Below are 21,117 nucleotides of genomic sequence, written 5' to 3'. Positions count from 1 at the left end.
GCTTTTCTAATTGTGTAACTACAATTTCTATGGCTTATCTCATAACTTAGTCATTTATCATTTATTTAGCAAAACACGACTATTGATTGTATTTCTGGACTCTACTATGAAAAATAAATCCCAATACTTCAACTGGAATCACAATCTGTGTACACGTGGATAATTTTGTTTTGAGATGCAGCTGTGAACAATCAAATACATAAGTATCATTTATTCATTATGTTATAGTCACTTAATCTTCGCGATCTTCAGCAAAATAAGAATAAGTGTGGGGGAACAAAAGGAACCTTGTTTAAACACCTGTGATAACATTTGCAAATACACGATAACATAGTGGAGGGAGTTCCTAGTCTATCAGTGCCTTTGCGTGTAGTTTTTCAATTTAAAAGAAATATTGCTGTAAATTGTAATACATATGGTAGAGAGCAGTAATCAATGACAGCGGTAGCGTCTCTACATTGTATAAGTTATACTGTTGGGCACTATATAGAGGGCAGTAGATCACCATTATGGGCCGTACACAACAAAAATTGTCAACAGTAGAGGGCAGTAGATCACTTGCACAGTGCCAACGCGTACGGGGCGCACGCAAAGTCATCAGTGCACGCAGTAGAGGAAACATGTACATGTACATTGTGGACGTCCTGTGCATGTTTTAAAGCAGAGGTATTGTCAACCTAAACATTTAAGCGTGCGCAGGCCATGTCCGAGTTTGCTTATTGCCTCGAAGCTTTGAAATGTTTTAGACCTACCCTTAAATCGACAATTAAAGTAAAAACTAATGTAAAAACTGCCATGGTTGATTTTTCAGGAATTTGCAAAGGAAAAAGACTCCTTTCAGTATAACTTCCGGTCTGATGACGTCATACACCTAAAACTTCGCACACGTCTTAAAGTGGGTCAAGGTCATCATATACACCAATATTTAGGCGATTCCGACAAACTTCGCTACAGACATCTATTCAAAATACATTTTTGAAAATGTTCAACCTGTCACTAGAGGGCGCTCGAAGATTGCATGACGTCATCGGTAAATGATTTGAAGAATACTATCGGCCAGGAGACTAACACCGTTAAAAGCAAGTTCATATCTATTACCACTTTCAAATGATAAGCCACCTCCGGTTTTGGCCTTTTTCGACCGGAAGCAAGGGTCACGTGATTTCACGCACACTGAATGAAATAAGGACCTCAACCTACTCTACCACTTTCCGGCAACAGAATGCTGCGGACGCGTACGGTTGATTTCTTATACATTTTTAAATATTACAATTGTCACAATTTAATTGCCTATAAATAAACACCGGATGACGTCATCATGACGTCATCATTACACAATGTTGTTTGAATTAGGGTCTTTGCTTGGACAAAGATTGGTGTAAATGAATTACTGGCAAAGAGTCGAAAATGCCCTCTGAAACTTGACATTTTAAAAAAAAAATCTGTGTACAAAGTCTATGGGCAAAATTAAATATTCAAAATTCTATAATAAATCACGTGATGACGTCAGCATGACGAAAAGTTTCGGCACACATCCTCAGATGATGATTAATAACTATGCTGAGTTTAAAGTTGATCGGATTTAAAATAATTGCCAAAGTGGCTTGTAGAATAAAAACGTGTACAAAACCTATGGGGAAAAGTGGAAAAAGAAAAAAAAACTAGAGGTTTATGTCTGTTCAATCAACAGAACATAGGGCTTTTTCGCATTGTTGATTGTTGTTGTTGATTGTTGATGTTGATTGTTGATTGTTGATGTTGATTGTTGATTGTTGATGTTGATTGTTGACGTTGATTGTTGATGTTGATTATTGATGTCGATTGTTGGTGATGTTTCTGATAATGATTGTTTATGTTGGTTATTGATGTTGATTGTTGATGATTGTTGATGTTAATTGTAAATTGTTGATTTTGATTGTTGATTGTTAATGTTGATGTTGATTGATGATTAGTTGATGCTGATTGTTGATGTTGATGTTAATTGTTGATGTTGATGATGTTGTTGTTGAATGCTGATGTTAATTTTTGATATTGATCTTTGATGTTGATGTTGTTGATGATTGTTGACGTTGATTGTTGATGTTGATTATTTATGTCGATTGTTGATGATGTTTCTTGATGTTGATTTTTGATGTTGGTTATTGATGTTGATTGTTGATGATTGTTGATGTTAATTGTTAATTGTTAATTGTTGATTTTGATTGTTGATTGTTGATTGTTGATGTTGATGTCGGTTGATGATTATTGATAGTTGATTGTTGATAGCCGATGATTTTGGTGTTGATTGTTGATTTTGACTGTTGATTTTGATTTTTGATTTGTTATTGTTGATTAGTTGATGGTGATTGTTCAATGATGTTTATATGTGTTTTCAACTATCGCATTTTTGATGACGTCATGATGACGTCACATTCTTTTCAAAATTTTGTGTATATACTTATTCCCTGTTAAACCAAATACAAAAAGAATTTTGAATTTTGCATGTTGCGTTCGTGTGATATGGCTTAAAGGGTCCAACAACTCATAAAATCATATAAAATCGTATGATGACGTCATTATGACGTCATTTCAATTTGTACCTATAACACATCCTGGTCTACCTACATACCGAGTTTCAATACAATCAGACTTTCCGTGCTGTAGATATTGGGCTTTGAATTATGAACTTTTAAGATGACGTCACGTGACCCATGATGACGTCATTATAACAATACTTGGCGGTGCTCATTATTCTTTTGTGGACTTAGCCTGTACCAAGTTTGAAGCGACTTGGATGAATAAAAGTGTTAAATTTCGTAATCAGAATAAAATTGTAAATATTTAAAAAATCGTTAAAAATCTGTCGATGACGTCATCGTGACGTCATTTCATATTTTGTGCACTGGTACAATTATCTACCCACCCACCAAGTTTCAGTACGATCGGACATTCCCTTATATGTGTTTTACAAAATCGCATTTTTGATGACGTCATCATGACGTCACACATTTTTCAAAATTTTGTGCATATACCTATTGCTTAACAAACCTAATACAAAAAGAATTTTGAATTTAGCATATTGCATTCGTGAGATATGGCTTCAAGGTCCAAAACGTCAAAAATCGATATAAAATCACACGATGACGTCATGATGACGTCACCTCAATTTTTATCTATAACACATCCCGGTCTACCAATATACCGAGTTTCAACCCAATCCGACTTATAGTTCTTTAGATATAGGGTCCTAAAGTTTACACATTTCAGATGACGTCACGTGGCCCATGATGACGTCATGATGACGTCACTTTTCCATGCACGAGTTCACTTTGGGTCTTGACTCTGTGCCAAGTTTCATTAAGATTGAAGTATGTTCAGGGTCAAAAGTGGGGTCCAGAATGAAACATGTGCAAAGTCAATGGGATTTGGGATAGAAGAACAAGAAGAAGAAGTAAGAAAAAAAAAATCAGAACAGAAACAAAGGCTTTTTCGCTGATGGCGAAAAAGCCAACTAGAGGTCTATGTCTGATTGCAACAGAACATAGGGCTTTTCCGCATTATGATTTTTTTAATCAATAATATGCCCTGAATATGCATGAACATAAAATCTGTCAAAGTTAGCCGAAAATCGGCTAAAACGGTCACTGTGGACAGGATTTGACCTCGGCAATACGATGTATGTGCGTGTGTACAAGGTCTTTGCTTGGACAAAGAGTGATCTAAATAAATTACTGACAAATATTTTTAATTTTTTTGATGACGTCATCCTGACGTCACTTCGAACTTTGCATACTTCTATGATTAACTACCTACCCACCAAGTTTCATGACAATTGGACCTTTCCTTATATGAGTTTGGAAAATCGCATTTTGATGACGTCATGATGACGTCACACATTTTTCAAGTTTTGTGCGAATAGCTATTACATAACAGAACAAATGCAAAAAAAAAATTTGCATTTTTTTATAAAATATTACTTGATATTTTGACTCTTGGGAATATTTTCAATCAAATGGCAAACGTAAAAAAATACGATTTTTTTTTCCTTCTCATAGTAATTCTCGGCCGAAGTTCAGAACTACTCAGTAAGATATATCAGTGTTGTATAGGAAAAGACTTGTGGAGAAAGCTGTGTACAAAGTCTATGAGAAAAGTTAATTATTCATGAATCCATAATAAATCACTTGATGATGACGTCATCATGATGTCATAGTCTTGGCATAATTTTTGTATGAGGGTCTTCCTTGGCTGTAACTTTGATGACGATTCCAGATCGCCAAGTTATGAAAACTCTTGGGAATATTTTCAATCAAATGACAGGCGTAAAAAAAATACGATTTCTTTTTCCTTCTCATAGTAATTCTCAGCCGAAGTTCAGAACTACTCAGTAAGATATATCAGTGTTGTATAGGGAAAGACTTGTGGAGAAAGCTGTGTACAAAGTCTATGAGAAAAATTAATTATTCATAAATCCATAATAAATCACTTGATGACGTCACCATGACGTCACTCTTGGGGACACATCTTGGCTATAGGGACTATGCTTATGCCAACTTTCAATGATATCTGACAAAGATTAATGCCAAAAGTGCTATAATACGTCCCTGTCTATGCGCATGCATGAACATAAAATCTGTCAAAGTTAGCCGAAAATCGGCTAAAACGGTCACTGTGGACAGGATTTGACCCCAGCAACACGTGCGCTGCAGGCTGACTGACATACGATGTATGTGCCTATGTACAACGTACGTGCATGTACATGTACATTGTGGACGTCCTGTCCTGTGCATGTTTTGAAGCAGAGGTATTGTCAACGTGAAGTTTTAAGCGTGCGCAGGGTATGTTCGAGTTCGCTTATCGCCTCGAACCTTTGAAATGTTTTAGACCTATTCTTCAATCGACAATTAAAGTAAAAACAAATATAAAAACTGCAATGGTTGATTTTTCAGGAATTTTCAAATGAAAAAGGGTCTTTTTATTATGACTTCTGGTCTGATGACGTCATTCGCCTAAAACTTCGCACACGTCTTAAGTGGGTCAAGGTCATCATATACACCAATATTTAGGCGATTCCGACAAACTTCGCCACAGACATCTATTCAAAATACAGTTTTGCTAATTTTCAACCTGTCGCTAGAGGGCGCTCGAAGATTGCATGACGTCATCGGTAGATGATTTGAAGAATACTATCGGCCAAGAGACTAACACAGTTGAAAGCAAGTTCATTTCTATTACCACTTTCAAATAATAAGCCACTTCCGGTTTGGGCCTTTTTCGACCGGAAGCAAGGGTCACGTGATTGCACGCACACTGAATGAAATGAAGACCTCAACCTACTCTACCACTTGCCGGCAACAGAATGCTGCGGACGCGTACCGTTGATTTCTTATGCATTTTTAAATATTACAATTGTCACAATTTAATTGCCTATAAATAAACACAGGATGACGTCATCATGACGTCATCATTCCACAATGTTGTTTGAATTAGGGTCTTTGCTTGGACAAAGAGTGGTGTAAATGAATAACTGGCAAAGAGTCGAAAATGCCCTTTGAAAAGCGACAAGTCTTTGGCAAAAATTAAATATTCAAAAATCCGTAATAAATTAGTCGATGACGTCACCATGACGTCACTCTTCGGGGCACATCTCTTTTATAAGGACTATGACTATGCTAACTTTGAATGACGTATGACAAAGATAAATGTCAAAAGTGGCACTGAGAAAAAAAGTGTACAAAGTCTATGGGATTTAGGCGACAAAAAGAAGAAGAAGAAAGAAAAAAAATGAGAACAAAAAGAAAGGCTTTTCCGCTTTTTTGCGGAAAAGCCAAAAAAAAAAAAAAAAAGGAAAAAAAAAACTTTAATGAAAACAAGAGCTGTTCCCAATTGAAATTGGGAACAGCTAAAAAAAAAGGAAAAAAAAAACTTTAACGAAAACAATAGCTGTTCCCAATTGAAATTGGGAACAGCTAACTAGAGGTCTATGTCTGTTTGCAACAGAACATTGGGCTTTTCCGCATTATGTTTTTTTTTGAGGTCATGTTTTTTCTGTTTTGTGCAAAACTGTGTGCATTTACGTTTTGTCTAACAAATCTCATTCAAATGGAAATTTGATTTTGGCATATTGCATTTGTCATATATAACATATAAATATAATCACAAGATGACGTCATTATGACGTCAGCTCTATATTTATTTGTAACACATCCCGGCCTGCCCCCATACCAAGTTTCAACCCAATCTAAATCACTGTTGATGAGATATAGGGGCTTAAAATATACAAACGATGACGTCACATGTCTAATGAATACGTCATTGTAACAATATTCGGCAGTGCTCATTATTTTATTGCGGTTTTAGTCTGTACAAAGTTTGAAAACAATCAGATTAATGAAAGTGTTAAATTTTGTAAGCAGAATAAATTGGCAATATTAAAAAATCGTAAACAAATCTACTGATGACGTCATCTTGACGTCATTTAAGATATTGTGTACTAGTGTTATTATCTACCCACCCACCAAGTTTCGTGACGATCGGACATTATCTTATATGTGTTTCAAAAAAGCGCATGTTTGATGACGTCATTATGACGTCACACATTTTTCAAAATTTTGCACATATACCTATTGCCTAGCAAACCTAATACAAAAAGAATTTTAAATGTAACATATTGGGTTCGTGATATATGGCTTAAAGGTTCAAAACTTTAAAAATCTATATAAAATCACACGATGACGTCATGATGACGTCACTTCCATATTTATTTGTAACACATCCCGGCCTACCCCCATGCCAAGTTTCAACCCAATCGGATGTACTGTTCATGAGATATAGGGGCTTAAAATATACAAGTTAACAATGACGTCACATGTCTAATGATGACGTCATCGTAACCATTCTTGGCAGTGCTCATTATTTTATTGTGGTTCTAGTCTGTACCAAGTTTGGAAAAAAATCAGATTAATAAAAGTGTTGAATTTTGTAAGCAGAATAAAATTAGCAATATTAAAAAAATCTTTAAAAATCGACCGATGACGTCATCGTGACGTCATTCAAGATTTTGTGTACTAGTGTTTTTATCTACCCACCCACCAAGTTTCAAGACGATCGGACATTCCCTTATATGTTTTTCGAAAAATCGCATTTTTGCTGACGTCATTATGAAAAGAATTTTGAATTTATCACATTGCGTTAGTGAGATATGGCTTAAAGGTCCAAAACTTCAAAAATCTATATAAAATCACACGATGACGTCATGATGACGTCACCTCAATTTTCGTCTATAACACATCCCGATCCACCTACATACCAAGTTTCAACTCAATCGGACTGACAGTTCTGTAGATATAGGACTTTGTAATATGCATATTAATGATGACGTCACGTCACCCATGATGACGTCATCATGACGTCGCTCGTCTGCACACATCTATGCTGTATGGACTATGTCTATGCAAACTTTGATTGATATGCAACAAAGTTTAAGGGCAAAAGTGGCGTGTAGAATAAACGTGTACAAAGTCTATGGGGTTTTGGGAAAAAAAGAAGAAGAAGAAGAAGAAGAAGAAAGAAAAACTAGAAATGTGTTTGTGGACAAACACAAGCTGTTTCGGATATCTGAAATACTCTGTGCACGGGATGAACAATCAGTGACGTCACTATAAATGTCATCTATAACAGCACATTATAATAAGTACATGTCAAGTTACAACCAAATCGAACATTTTAGTTCTGTAGATATAGACCTACAAAAGAATAAAATGCCCCTTTAAGGGACTTCACATGACATTTGATGATAATGCCACTTCAATTTCCATCTATAACACATCCATGTGAATATGCATACCAAGTTTTAACCCAATCAGACTTGTACTTCCGAAGTTCAGTTTGAAGAAAAACGTGTACAAAACCAATAGGGAAACAATACATCTTTAATGTGATGTAACCTGACACCTCATGACGCCACGATGACGAATTTCTTCTAGGACCATCTATGGGTAGTGGTCCAAGTGTGTACCAAGTATAAAGTTGATCAAGTTTACGAAAGTGCGAAAGTGTATGGTTTAAAGAAAAACGTGTACAAACCATATGGGGAAAATGCATCTTTAATGTAACGTAACCTGACTCTTGATGACGTCACGATCACGAATTTCTTCAAGGACCATCTGTGGGTGATGGTCTAAGTGTGTACCAAGTGTAACATCGATCGGATTTACGAAAGTGCCGAAATGGAGTGTTTTAAAACGTGTACAAAACATATGGGCAAAAATGCATCTTTAATGTGACGTAACCTGACACCTGATGACGTCACGATCACAAATTTCTTCTAGGACCATCTGTGGGTGGTGGTCTAAGTATGTACCAAGTCTGAAATCAATTGGATTTAAAAAAGTGGCAAAGTGGATTGGTAGAAGAAACGTGTGTTAAACCTATGGAGAAAAAGTCTGAAAAAGGAGAAGAAAAACTAGAGATCTATGTCTGTTTGCAACAGAACATAGGGCTTTTCCGCATTATGATTTTTTTTTTATCAATAATACGTCTCTGACTATGCATGAACATAAAGTCTGTCAAAGTTAGCCGAAAATTGGCTAAAACGGTCACTGTGGTCAGGATTTGACCACAGCAACACGTGCCCTGCGGGCTGACTGACATACGATGTATATGCGTATGTACAGCGTACGTGCATGTACATGTACATTGTGGACGTCCTGTGCATGTTTTGTCAAAGTTAGCCAAAAATCGGATAAAACGGTCTCTATGGTCAGGATTTGACCTCAGCAACACGTGCGCTAGCGCTGCGGGCTGACTGACATACGATGTATGTACGTACGTATGTACAACGTACGTGCATGTACATGTACATTGTGGGCGTCATGTGCATGTTTTGAAGCAGAGGTATTGTCAACGTGAAGTTTTAAGCGTGCGCAGGGTATGTTCGAGTTCGCTTATCGCCTCGAAACTTTGAAATGCTTTAGACCTACCCTTCAATCAACAATTAAAGTAAAAACAAATATAAAAACTGCCATGGTTGATTTTTCAGGAATTTTCAAATGAAAAGGGGTCTTTTCATTATAACTTCCGGTCTGATGAAGTCATTCGCCTAAAAATTCGCACACGTCTTAAGGTGGTCAAGGTCATTATATACACCAATATTTAGGCGATTTCGACAAACTTCGCCACATACATCTATTCAAAATACATTTTTGCTAATTTTCAACCTGTCGCTAGAGGGCGCTCGAAGATTGCATGACGTCATCGGTAAATGATTTTAAGAATACTATCGGCGAAGAGACTAACACCGTTGAAAGCAAGTTCATATCTATTACCACTTTCAAATAATAAGCCACTTCCGGTTTCGGCCTTTTTCGACCGGAAGCAAGGGTCACGTGATTGCACGCACACTGCATGAAATGAAGACCTCAACCTACTCTAGAACTTGCCGGCAACAGAATGCTGCGGACGCGTACGGTTGATTTCTTATGCATTTTTAAATATTTAAAGTGTCATAATTTAATTGCCTATAAATAAACACCTGATGACGTCATCATGACGTCATCATTACACACTGTTGTTTGAATTAGGGTCTTTGCTTGGACAAAGAGTGATCTAAATGAATTACTGGCAAACAGTCGAAAATGCCCTTTGAAAATCGACAATTTTTTCTTATTTTTTGTGTACAAAGTGTATGGGAAAAATTAAATATTCAAAAATCTATAATAAATTAGTCAATGACGTCACCATGACGTCACTCTTCGGGGCACATCTCTGCTATAAGGACTATGACTTTGCTTAATTTGAATGATGTATGACAAAGATTAATACCAAAAGTGGCACTGAGAAAAAACGTGTACAAAGTCTATGGGATTTAGGCGACAAAAAGAAGAATAAAAAGAAAGAAAAACTAGAGATCTATGTCTGTTTGCAACAGAACATAGGGCTTTTCCGCATTATGATTTTTTTTATCAATAATACGTCTCTGACTATTCATGAACATAAAGTCTGTCAAAGTTAGCCGAAAATCGGCTAAAACGGTCACTGTGGTCAGGATTTGACCTCAGCAACATGTGCCCTGCGGGCTGACTGACATACGATGTATGTGCGTATGTACAACGTACGTGCATGTACATGTACATTGTGGACGTCTTGTGCATGTTTTGTCAAAGTTAGCCGAAAATCGGCTAAAACGGTCACTGTGGTCAGGATTTGACCTCAGAAACATGTGCGCTAGCGCTGCAGGCTGACTGACATACGATGTATGTGCGTATGTACAACGTACGTGCATGTACATGTCATTGTGGAAGTCCTGTGCATGTTTTAAAGCAGAGGTATATTGTCAACCTGAAGTTTTAAGCATGCGCAGGCCATGTTCGAGTTCGCTTATTGCCTCGAAGCTTTGAAATGTTTTAGACCTACCCTTAAATCGACAATTAAAGTAAAAACAAATAGAAAAACTGCCATGGTTGATTTTTCAGGAATTTTCAAAGGAAAAAGAGTCTTTTCATTATAACTTCCGGTCTGATGACGTCATACGCCTAAAACTTCTCACACGTGTTAAGGGGGTCAAGGTCATCATATACACCAATATTTAGGCGATTCCGACAAACTTCGCCACAGACATCTATTCAAAACACATTTTTGAAAATTTTCAACCTGTCGCTAGAGGGCGCTCGAGGATTGCATGACGTCATCGGTAGATGATTTGAACAATACTATTGGCCAAGAGACTAACACCGTTGAAAGCAAGTTCATATCTATTACCACTTTCAAATGATAAGCCACTTCCGGTTTTGGCCTTTTCCGACCGGAAGCAAGGGTCACGTGATTTCACGCACACTGAATGAAATAAAGACCTCAACCTACTCTACCACTTGACGGCAACAGAATGCTGCGGACGCGTACGGTTGATTTCTTATGCATTTTTGAATATTAAAAGTGTCACAATTTAATTGACTATAAATAAACACCGGATGACGTCATCATGACGACATCATTCCACAATGTTGTTTGATTTAGGGTCTTTGCTTGGACAAAGAGTGGTGTAAATTAATTACTGGCAAAGAGTCGAAAATGTCCTTTGAAAAGCGACAATTTTTTTTAATTTCTGTGTACAAAGTCTATGGGAAAAATTTAATATTCAAAAATCTATAATAAATTAGTCGATGACGTCACCATGACGCCAATCTTCGGGACACATCTTTGCTATAGGGACTATGCTTATGCAAACTTTGAATGATGTCTGACAAAGATTAATGCCAAAAGTGGAGGCCAGAAAAAACGTGCACAAAGTCTATGGGGTTTTGGCGACAAAAAGAAGAAGGAAAAAACTAGAGGTCTATGTCTGTTTGCAACAGAACATAGGGCTTTTCCGCATTATGATTTTTTTTAATCAATAATATGCCCTGAATATGCATGAACATAAAATCTGTCAACGTTAGCCGAAACATCGGCTAAAACGGTCAATGTGGACAGGATTCGACCTCGGCAATACGATGTATGTGCGTGTGTACAAGGTCTTTGCTTGGACAAAAAGTGATCTAAATAAATTACTGGCAAAGAGTCGAAACGCACTTTGAAAATCGACAATATTTTTAAATTTTTGATGACGTCATCGTGACGTCACTTCGAACTTTGCATACTAGTATGATTAACTACCTACCCACCAAGTTTTATGACAATTGGACCTTTCCTTATATGAGTTTTGAAAAATTGCATTTTGATGACGTCATGATGACGTCACACATTTTTCAAGTTTTGTGCGAATAGCTATTACATAACAGACCAAATGCAAAAAAGAATTTTGCATTTTGCATGTTGCGTTCGGGAGATATGGCTAAAAGATACAAAAAAATAAATATTCATATAAAATCTCAGGATGACGTCATCATGACGTTACCTCATTTTTAATCTATAACACATCCTGGTATAGCCACATACCAAGTTTCAACCCAATCGGACTTACATTTCTGTAGATATAAGACTTCACAATATGTACGTAAATTTTCAAAAATCAATACAAAAAATAGGTGATGACGTCATCGTGACGTCATGGTCTTGGCATAATTTTTTGTATGAGGGTCTTCCTTGGCTGTTACTTTGATGACGATTCCAGAACGCCAAGTGATGGCTTGAAAACGTATACAAAGTCAATGGGTTAAAATCCCACAGCAGAGAAACTGCACCTTTAAATACGTAATTTGCCTTTAAACTGAAACCTTTTTATAAAATATTACTTGATATTCTGACTCTTGGGAATATTTTCAATCAAATGGCAAACGTAAAAAAATACGATTTCTTTTTCATTCTCATAGTAATTCTCGGCCGAAGTTCAGAACTACTTAATAAGATATATCAGTGTTGTATAGGGAAAGACTCGTGGAGAAAGCTGTGTACAAAGTCTATGAGAAAAATTTATTATTCATAAATCCATAATAAATCACTTGATGACGTCACCATGACGACACTCCTTGGGACACATCTTGGCTATAGGGACTATGCTTATGCCAACTTTCAATGATATCTGACAAAGATTAATGCCAAAGTGCTATAATACGTCTCTGTCTATGCGCATGCATGAACATAAAATCTGTCAAAGTTAGCCGAAAATCGGCTAAAACGGTCAATGTGGACAGGATTTGACCTCAGCAACACGTGCGCTGCAGACTGACTGACATACGATGTATGTGCCTATGTACAACGTACGTGCATGTACATGTACATTGTGGACGTCCTGTCCTTAGCATGTTTTGAAGCAGAGGTATTGTCAACGTGAAGTTTTAAGTGTGCGCAGGGTATGTTCGAGTTCGCTTATCGCCTCGAAACTTTGAAATTTTTTAGACCTACCCTTAAATCGACAATTAAAGTAAAAACTAACATAAAAACTGCCACGGTTGATTTTTCAGGAATTTTCAAATGAAAAAGGCTCTTTTTATTATAACTTCCGGTCTGATGACGTCATTCGCCTAAAACTTCGCACATGTTGTAAGTGGGTCAAGGTCATTATATACACCATTATTTAGGCGTTTCCGACAACCTTCGCCACAGACATCTATTCAAAATACATTTTTGCAAATTTTCAACCTGTCGCTAGAGGGCGCTCGAATATTGCATGACGTCATTGGTAGATGATTTGAAGAATACTTTTAGCCAAGACACTAACACCGTTAAAAACAAGTTCATATCTATTACCATTTTCAAATAATAAGCCACTTCCGGTTTTGGCCTTTTTCGACCGGAAGCAAGGGTCACGTGATTTCACGCACACTGAATGAAATAAAGACCTCAACCTACTCTACCATTTGCCGGCAACAGAATGCTGCGGACGCGTACGGTTGATTTCTTATGCATTTTTAAATATTAAAAGTGTCACAATTTAACTGCCTATAAATACACACTGGATGACGTCATCATGACGTCATCATTACACAAAGTTGTTTGAATAAGGGTCTTTGCTTGGACAAAGATTGGTGTAAATAAATTACTGGCAAAGAGTCAAAAATGCCCTTTGAAAATCGATAATTTTTTTTTAATTTCTGTGTACAAAGTCTATGGGAAAAATTAAATATTCAAAAATCTATAATAAATTAGTCAATGACGTCACCATGACGTCAATCTTCGGGACACATCTTTGCTATAGGGACTATGCTTATGCAAACTTTGAATGATGTCTGACAAAGATTAATGCCAAAAGTGGCACTGAGAAAAAACGTGCACAAAGTCTATGGGGTTTTGGCGACAAAATGAAGAAGGAAAAAAAAAAAAAATGAGAACAAAAACAAAGGCTTTTCCGCACTATGCGGAAAAGCCAAAAAAAAAAAAAAAAAAATGAGAACAAGAACAAAGGCATTTCCGCACTATGCGGAAAAGCCAACTAGAGGTCTATGTCTGTTTGCAACAGAACATAGGGCTTTCCCGCATTATGTTTTTTTTTTAAATTGAGGTCATGTTTTTCTGTTTTGTGCAAAACTGTGTGCATTTACGTTTTGTCTAACAAACCTCATTGAAATGGAAATTTGATTTTGGCATATTGCATTTGTCATATATAAAATATATATATAATCACAAGATGACGTCATTATGACGTCAGCTCAATATTTATTTGTAACACATCCCGGCCTGCTCCCATACCAAGTTTCAACCCAATCTAAATTACTGTTGATGAGATATAGGGGCTTAAAATATACCAACGATGACGTCACATGTCTAATGATGACGTCATTGTAACAATACTTGGCAGTGCTCATTATTTTATTGCGGTTTTAGTCTGTACAAAGTTTGAAAACAATCAGATTAATGAAAGTGTTAAATTTTGTAAGCAGAATAAAATTGGCAATATTAAAAAAAATCGTAAAAAAATCTACTGATGACGTCATCGTGACATCATTTAAGATGTTGTGTACTAGTGTTATTATCTACCCACCCACCAAGTTTCAAGACGATCGGACATTCCCTTATATGTGTTTCAAAAAAAAAAAATCGCATTTTTGCTGACGTCATTATGACGTCACACATTTTTCCAAATTTTGTGCACTTATCTATTGCCCAGCAAACCTAATACAAAAAGAATTTTGAATTTATCATATTGCGTTTGTGAGATATGGCTTAAAGGTCCAAATATTCAAAAATCTATATAAAATCACACGATGACGTCATGATGACGTCACCTCAATTTTCGTCTATAACACATCCCGATCTACCTACATACCGAGTTTCAACTCAATCGGACTGACAGTTCTGTAGATATAGGACTTTGTAATATGCATATTAATGATGACGTCACGTGACCCATGATGACGTCATCATGACGTCGCTCGTCCGCACACATCTATGCTGTATGGACTATGTCTATGCAAACTTTGAACGATATGCAACAAAGTTTAAGGGCAAAAGTGGCGTGTAGAATAAACGTGTACAAAGTCTATGGGGTTTTGGGAAAAAAAGAAGAGGAAGAAGAAGAAGAAGAAGAAGAAGAAGAAGAAGAAAGAAAAAAAATCAGAACAAAAAGAAAGGCTTTTCCGCAACAATGCGGAAAAGCCAAAAATGAGAACAAAAAGAAAGGCTTTTCCGCTTTTTTTGCAGAAAAGCCAAAAAAAAAAAGAAGAAAAAAGAAAAAAAAAATCTTAACGAAAACAAGAGCTGTTTCGGTGTGTCACCGAAACAGCTACAAATCAGAACAAAAAGAAAGGCTTTTCCGCATTGTTGCGGAAAAGCCAAGAAGAAGAAGAAGAAGAAGAAGAAGAAGAAAGAAAAAAAGTCAGAACAAAAAGAAAGGCTTTTCCACAACAATGCGGAAAAGCCAAAAATCAGAACAAAAAGAAAGGCTTTTAGGCAACAATGCGGAAAAGCCAAAAAAAAATGAGAACAAAAACAAAGGCTTTTCCGCAGTATGCGGAAAAGCCAAAAAGGTAAAATTGCACGAAGAACCCACTGTCATTTAAGCTTGCTGAAAATTGCGGTAGGGCAAGACAAATTGTGGAGATTTGCGATCATCAAAATCCAAGATGGCCGTCGGACACGGATGCAGAACTATCCAGTGATTGCGCAATGTACAAAATCTCACACGTCCAGCAATCAGTAAAAAGTCGAAAGATATGGCTCCAACGGGTCCAAATGCGACAAATTTCACATTGACAGCTGCTAGAACTGTCCAAGATAATGAGGTGGGGACGATTTTTGCATAAATGTTAAAAAATAGTAAAACTGCGAAAAAAAAAGACTGAAAACACGGGAGCATAAAAAAACGTGACCACTCTCGCCACAGCGCCCTCTGTTGACGCTTGTTGTTCGAGCGCTCGTACCCCCGCCCTGCAAACAGGACGCTGGGATATAGTCTGGTTCCCAGACCAAAAGATTCCGACTATTCCTGATGAAGCTTAGGGTAGCAGACCAGTAAATAAACTTCCATAGACCCCAATGGTAAATGCTCCAACTTCAAAAATTCGGGAAAAATACTCACAACTCTCCAAGGTGTTCGAGACACACATCAAATTAAAGCTTATTTCATCATCTTTCATTTTCTTTTCAATTTTTGGGGGGTCAACTGATGACTTTTAGGAGAAATTTCCATCTGAAGATGATCACCCCTGAAAATAGTCCTGAAGCCCATCGCCATTTTGAAAAACGATGCCTACACTCCATTGCAAAAGAAGAGCGCTATTAGGGTCCAAATTACATCAAAATTACACAGAACTGCAAGCTCCCAGTCCTGTGCACGGTTTCCACCCATATTTTTTACAAACCCTCAAGTTCATGGCCCACAGCATGCTCAAATACCGAATATTTTGATTTGGCCAGCGCAGGCAATTTCGGACCGATTTACTGGTCTGCACCCTTAGGTCCGGTCAACCTCGTCCCCAGTGCTTACTTTATTTCCAACCTCGTTTCCAATAGTAAACCCTGGATAGGAAACTTTCTTCCTGTATCCTGATTGGATACCGCAATTGGCTAGTAATGGATTTGTATCGTGTACTTGGTGCTATTATTCACAACGTGCAGTACGTGTTTTTGAGATCATTCGTCCACGCCTTCTCGAAAATACTAATTTCCTTTCCAATTTGCTCATATTAATATGAAATATGATACTGCATGTTGTCTCGATAACATCGTTACAGTTTGATTTCAAAAATCGTGTTTTCGTAACTCACACCGTGCTCGCGCTGCTACGACTTGACTCTGTGTTTACCCCAGACACCGCATACAAAAACAAACGCTAATGTGTAACGCATATCCAGGCACCAGACTGTTCCTCATTTGCATACGTGTTCAAAAATCTTGCACATGCAAATGATCCAATACCAGGGTGAGAGAGCAGGTAGTGGTGGGCGCGTACTGCTCGACACCCTGGGGACGAAGTTGAGGTCCGGTAGCCTACGGTAATACAATGTATTACAATTTACGTCACGTGACTAAAACGGGAGGAATTCCTCCTTTGTCCGAAAATTTCCGAAGTTTGCCGAAGTCGTTTCGTCGACAATCGGATAGCGCCCGAGTATTTCCGAGTATATAATATAGGTTTAATTAACTGCTAATTGCTTATTAATTTTATTTTAAATGAGTTGATAATTAATATTCATTGTTTTCATTTAGAAAACTTGAAATTCAACGACGATTTTGTGCATCATATACTCGGATCGTACCGGCGAACTTTTTGCTGCATCATGTACAATTTTGAGTTTGACGACCGTTACCAAGATTTTCCAAAACTCGGTCTTCAGTCGGCTCCGCCTGCTAACAGTGCTATTTGGTTCCCTAATTTTGAAGATTCCAGATCAACATTACTCAATGTTATCTTACAAAAACATCAAACTGTATTATCATAACTGTATGATATTACGAAGCAAGTGATTTATTTGAAGATATGATCAGAACATTAAAAGCTACAAGTGATAAAGCGAAACCGGAAACGAAGCCGCGCTTTGAAAAAGGGCCATTAATGTCGTCATGTTTATTTTTAGCCACGGAGGCTGCCTGACCTCAACCTCGTCCCCAGTGTGTCGAGCAGTACGCGCCCACCACTAACTGCTCTCTCACCCTGGTATTGGATCATTTGCATGTGCAAGATTTTTGAACACGTATGCAAATTAGGAGTAGTCTGGTACCTGCCTGTGCGTTACATTTGCGTTTGTTTTTGTATGCGGTGTCTGGGGTAAAAACAGAATCACAAATATACATGTACTTGTACAATGTAGATCTCATGTACACTAAAGTTCAAACCATACTTTTGTATGAGCTATTATTGCTAGTATTGCTTCATATTTTGTCTCTAAACCCAACTCCCTAAGCATTTATCTTTGAAACCTTCCTGAATCAACCATGAATCCTGAGAAAATTGGATGATTGAATAAGCTTCTTATTTAATACCTTTGATGTTTTCATTGTTTCTCATGTGTATTTACATGGTAAGAGACAACGGAGATAATTTAAGACCACTGGACACAGGAATTAATTTTTATCTATTAATTTGAGTAAAAAATAAGGACACCAAAATAAGGGGTTACAACTCTTCCATTTCCTGATAAACCTTTATTTATTTTATTTATTTTTGAAAATAAATAACTATGAAAACTGTTCTTTGGGATGAGAAACTATCTCCACACTTTAAAGTTATATAAACAGAGAAATATTACTATTTGTTGTACTTTTTTTAGATGCACGGCACACTTTAGTAACCAAGTATTGTACATATGTGGAAATAGCCTCCAATATATTTTCTCAATTTCCAATACCGAGGGGAACTAATATCGCCTTCCAACCCTCACACCATGTTATACTTGTATACTCTGTTTTCTTTGTGAGAAGTGTGACCTTGTGTATGACATATATATATAGGCCAAACAAAAATAATAATTCTGCGTCCAGTTACCCTACCTACCCTATTTTGACAGCCCGACCCTAATTTTGTTTTGGAAAAAAAAGAAAAAAAATCCAAAACCATCAATTACTACCTTTTACCCTCAGTCGGCTACAGGCAGACACCTATATGTGATCAAAACAAACTATTGCAAAGAAAAAAATTCCCTACCTAAAAAAGTAACCTAGCCTATTTCAAATGCCATGAAATCGGAAGCAGAAATCTTTTTTTTTGGCCTTATTTAAATACTGCATAACGTCATACATGTACATTCACTTCTTGCCAGTAATCAAAAAGTTAAGCCTCACGTATGAGTTATGGGCTTCATTCACGAATCGGCCATATTAAATTGAAAGTGAGGTTAAATCTTCATTTTTGGAACTTGCGAAGAGAAATGAAAGCAATGACATAAAGTTAATAAAAAAATTACCAGTCGGCTCTGATAAATAATTTAGAATTTGTGATCAACCATGCCCTAACATTTGAAGCCAAATTAAAAAAAAAATGAAAGTGAGGCTATAGTAAACAAATAGTCTAGCACCATCCCATTCAACAATCCACAATTTATAAAATACATTCAGGGAACACAACCAAAATGGCTTCCTCGTGAATAAGGCCCATGGTATGTGACTATCTTGAAATAATACATTTCCTGAAGTTAACAAGCATAAAACAAATAAATGCAATGTCTGAAGACAAAATTGTCTCTGTGTGATTCAGTGGCTGTGTCAATATTTTATATGTTTTCCCAAGTCCAATAATCCTTTCAACATGAACTCTTTTGATAGATATTTTTATATCTCTTACAACAGATTCACCTGTCATTCTGTTCTTGTTCTTGAAGAAAGTAGGAATGTTCACTGTCACATCCACTGGTGCAAACAAGTCCTGTACATCAAAACCTTTATCAGCCATTATTGAATCGCCTTTGTTGACTTTATTAATTAATCCACTCCTCTCGATCATCTGTCAGTCACTGGTCGAACCACCATATGCACCGGACATGTGGGACATCAAACCTCCTGGTGTTATACCAACCAGTGATTTAGCAGTGTTACGGGTTTTGTAAGTTGAAAATGTTACCTGCTGGGCAGCAGGTGCCTTAGGCTTCTTGACTGGGAATTCAAAGCCATCTAGGATAGTTCGAGTGCTTGGAAACTTGGCCTTGAAATCAGACGGAGCATAAAAGCTGACCAAGTCACTATCTGGCCAGATATCTATCTCTCTCCACTGAAGATGCATGAATCTAATCTAGGTTGCAAAGATACTGTATACCTCCGATTCACTGATCTTAAACATTCAACTCAATTCAAAATTGGCTGTATATCTCCTGCATTTAATTATAGTCAAAAATAGTTGATCTGGTACAGATAAGGATGGCCTTTTTCCATTAACATATGTTAACTCAAAGGCACATGGTCCTAGCGAAGCAAGTACATCCATGAAGTTGAGATAGTCTTGAAGCCCTGTGAAGTAGTGTACTCCTTTGGGGTCGTTCTTGAAATCATGAATTGTAAATACCTGTACCTTAGTCCCAGAGTCAGTCTGTGTATGTGCAGATACTGATACTGGCAGGGTTTCTGGCAGGTCTGTTTGGATGGCCTCGTCATGTACTTGTTCTTCGCTGTTCACATTTACCACCATTGCAATGTCCAGATCAAGGTCAACATCAACATCCAGAGACGGCTCATCAGAATTCCCATCACAGGTACCCTCTCTCTTTGCACAGCGTTCTGTATAGCGGTTCGTCCTTGAGACAACTGCTGAAGTTGGTTGCTTTGTCCATGAGAACTGGCTTGGAACAGCATCTGGTTTCAACTTTCTTCGTTGCAGTTTAACACCTGCAAAAATAAAAAAAAAAATCTGTAATTATGAACATTTTATGTATGTATGTTTGGTAGGCTTTTTGAGGGGTAAATCTCACGATGGGTGTTTCATAGCTTGGAAGACCCAACTCTAATCAACGGCAGCGGGGCCAGGGGGCATCCCCCCCCCCCCCTCCGCTTTTTCGACTGGGGGACATGCCCCTCACTTTTGACAGGTCCTACACAGTGAGCATCACTAAAATGGTAGATGGTCTCACAACTCCCCCCCCCCCCCCCCACACTTTGAAAATCGTTCTGCTGCCTTTTAGTTTTACTCCAATACTAACCACACAGTATTTATATAGTGCAGCAATGCCTGGTATAGCCAAAATAAGGCGCTGATGAAGGGAAGCAGATGATACACTCACGTTAATTGGGGCTGCCATCCCCCCTGCTAATTCACGATAAGTATCCTGGGTTCTTTTACATGCATAAGGCTTAGTACATGGGACCTCAAGCTTAACATCCCATCCAAAGGACGCGACCCTACAGATGACACATAGGAAACCTTCTACATGTATATGCCTCAGATTAATGCCACATTGATCTCAGTCGGCCATCCAACCAAGGACTATACATGAAACTGTTTCCCATCCAAGAGTACTAAGTTGCTAATACTTTGATAATGTGCAACTGGCTCATCCATTGAGCTATTAAACTGTCTGGTCTCCCAATCTAGGTGATTCAGGTTGTATCTTGAGTGCGTCTTTATGCAGGATCATTGTCATTGTCAATGATTTTGGTCAAACATTTTCCAATCGAATGATTGAAAACATGTCCTCACAATGCGTCCGAGTTGGTCATGGTTGGTTCCGAGTTGGTCCCGAGTTGGTCATGGTTGGGTCCGAGTTGGTAATCCGTCCGGGAAAGATTCCCATATCTGGCCATCACTGAACACCCTGTGCACAAACCCTATGAGACTGGTCT

The 21,117-nt window shown here is 37.5% G+C and overlaps 1 pseudogene; it reads right to left on the bottom strand.

Annotated features, from left to right (window-relative positions):
• Window positions 1-18,955: 18,955 nt before the first annotated feature.
• On the bottom strand, window positions 18,956-20,836 carry LOC119735338 (annotated as a pseudogene).
• Window positions 20,837-21,117: the final 281 nt, after the last annotated feature.

Source organism: Patiria miniata, unplaced genomic scaffold, assembly GCF_015706575.1.
Source record: "Patiria miniata isolate m_02_andy unplaced genomic scaffold, ASM1570657v1 HiC_scaffold_29, whole genome shotgun sequence".
NCBI classification, from domain to species: domain Eukaryota; kingdom Metazoa; phylum Echinodermata; class Asteroidea; order Valvatida; family Asterinidae; genus Patiria; species Patiria miniata.
The sequence above is the reverse complement of the archived record's forward strand: the minus strand, read 5'-3'. Positions and strand labels throughout refer to the sequence as shown.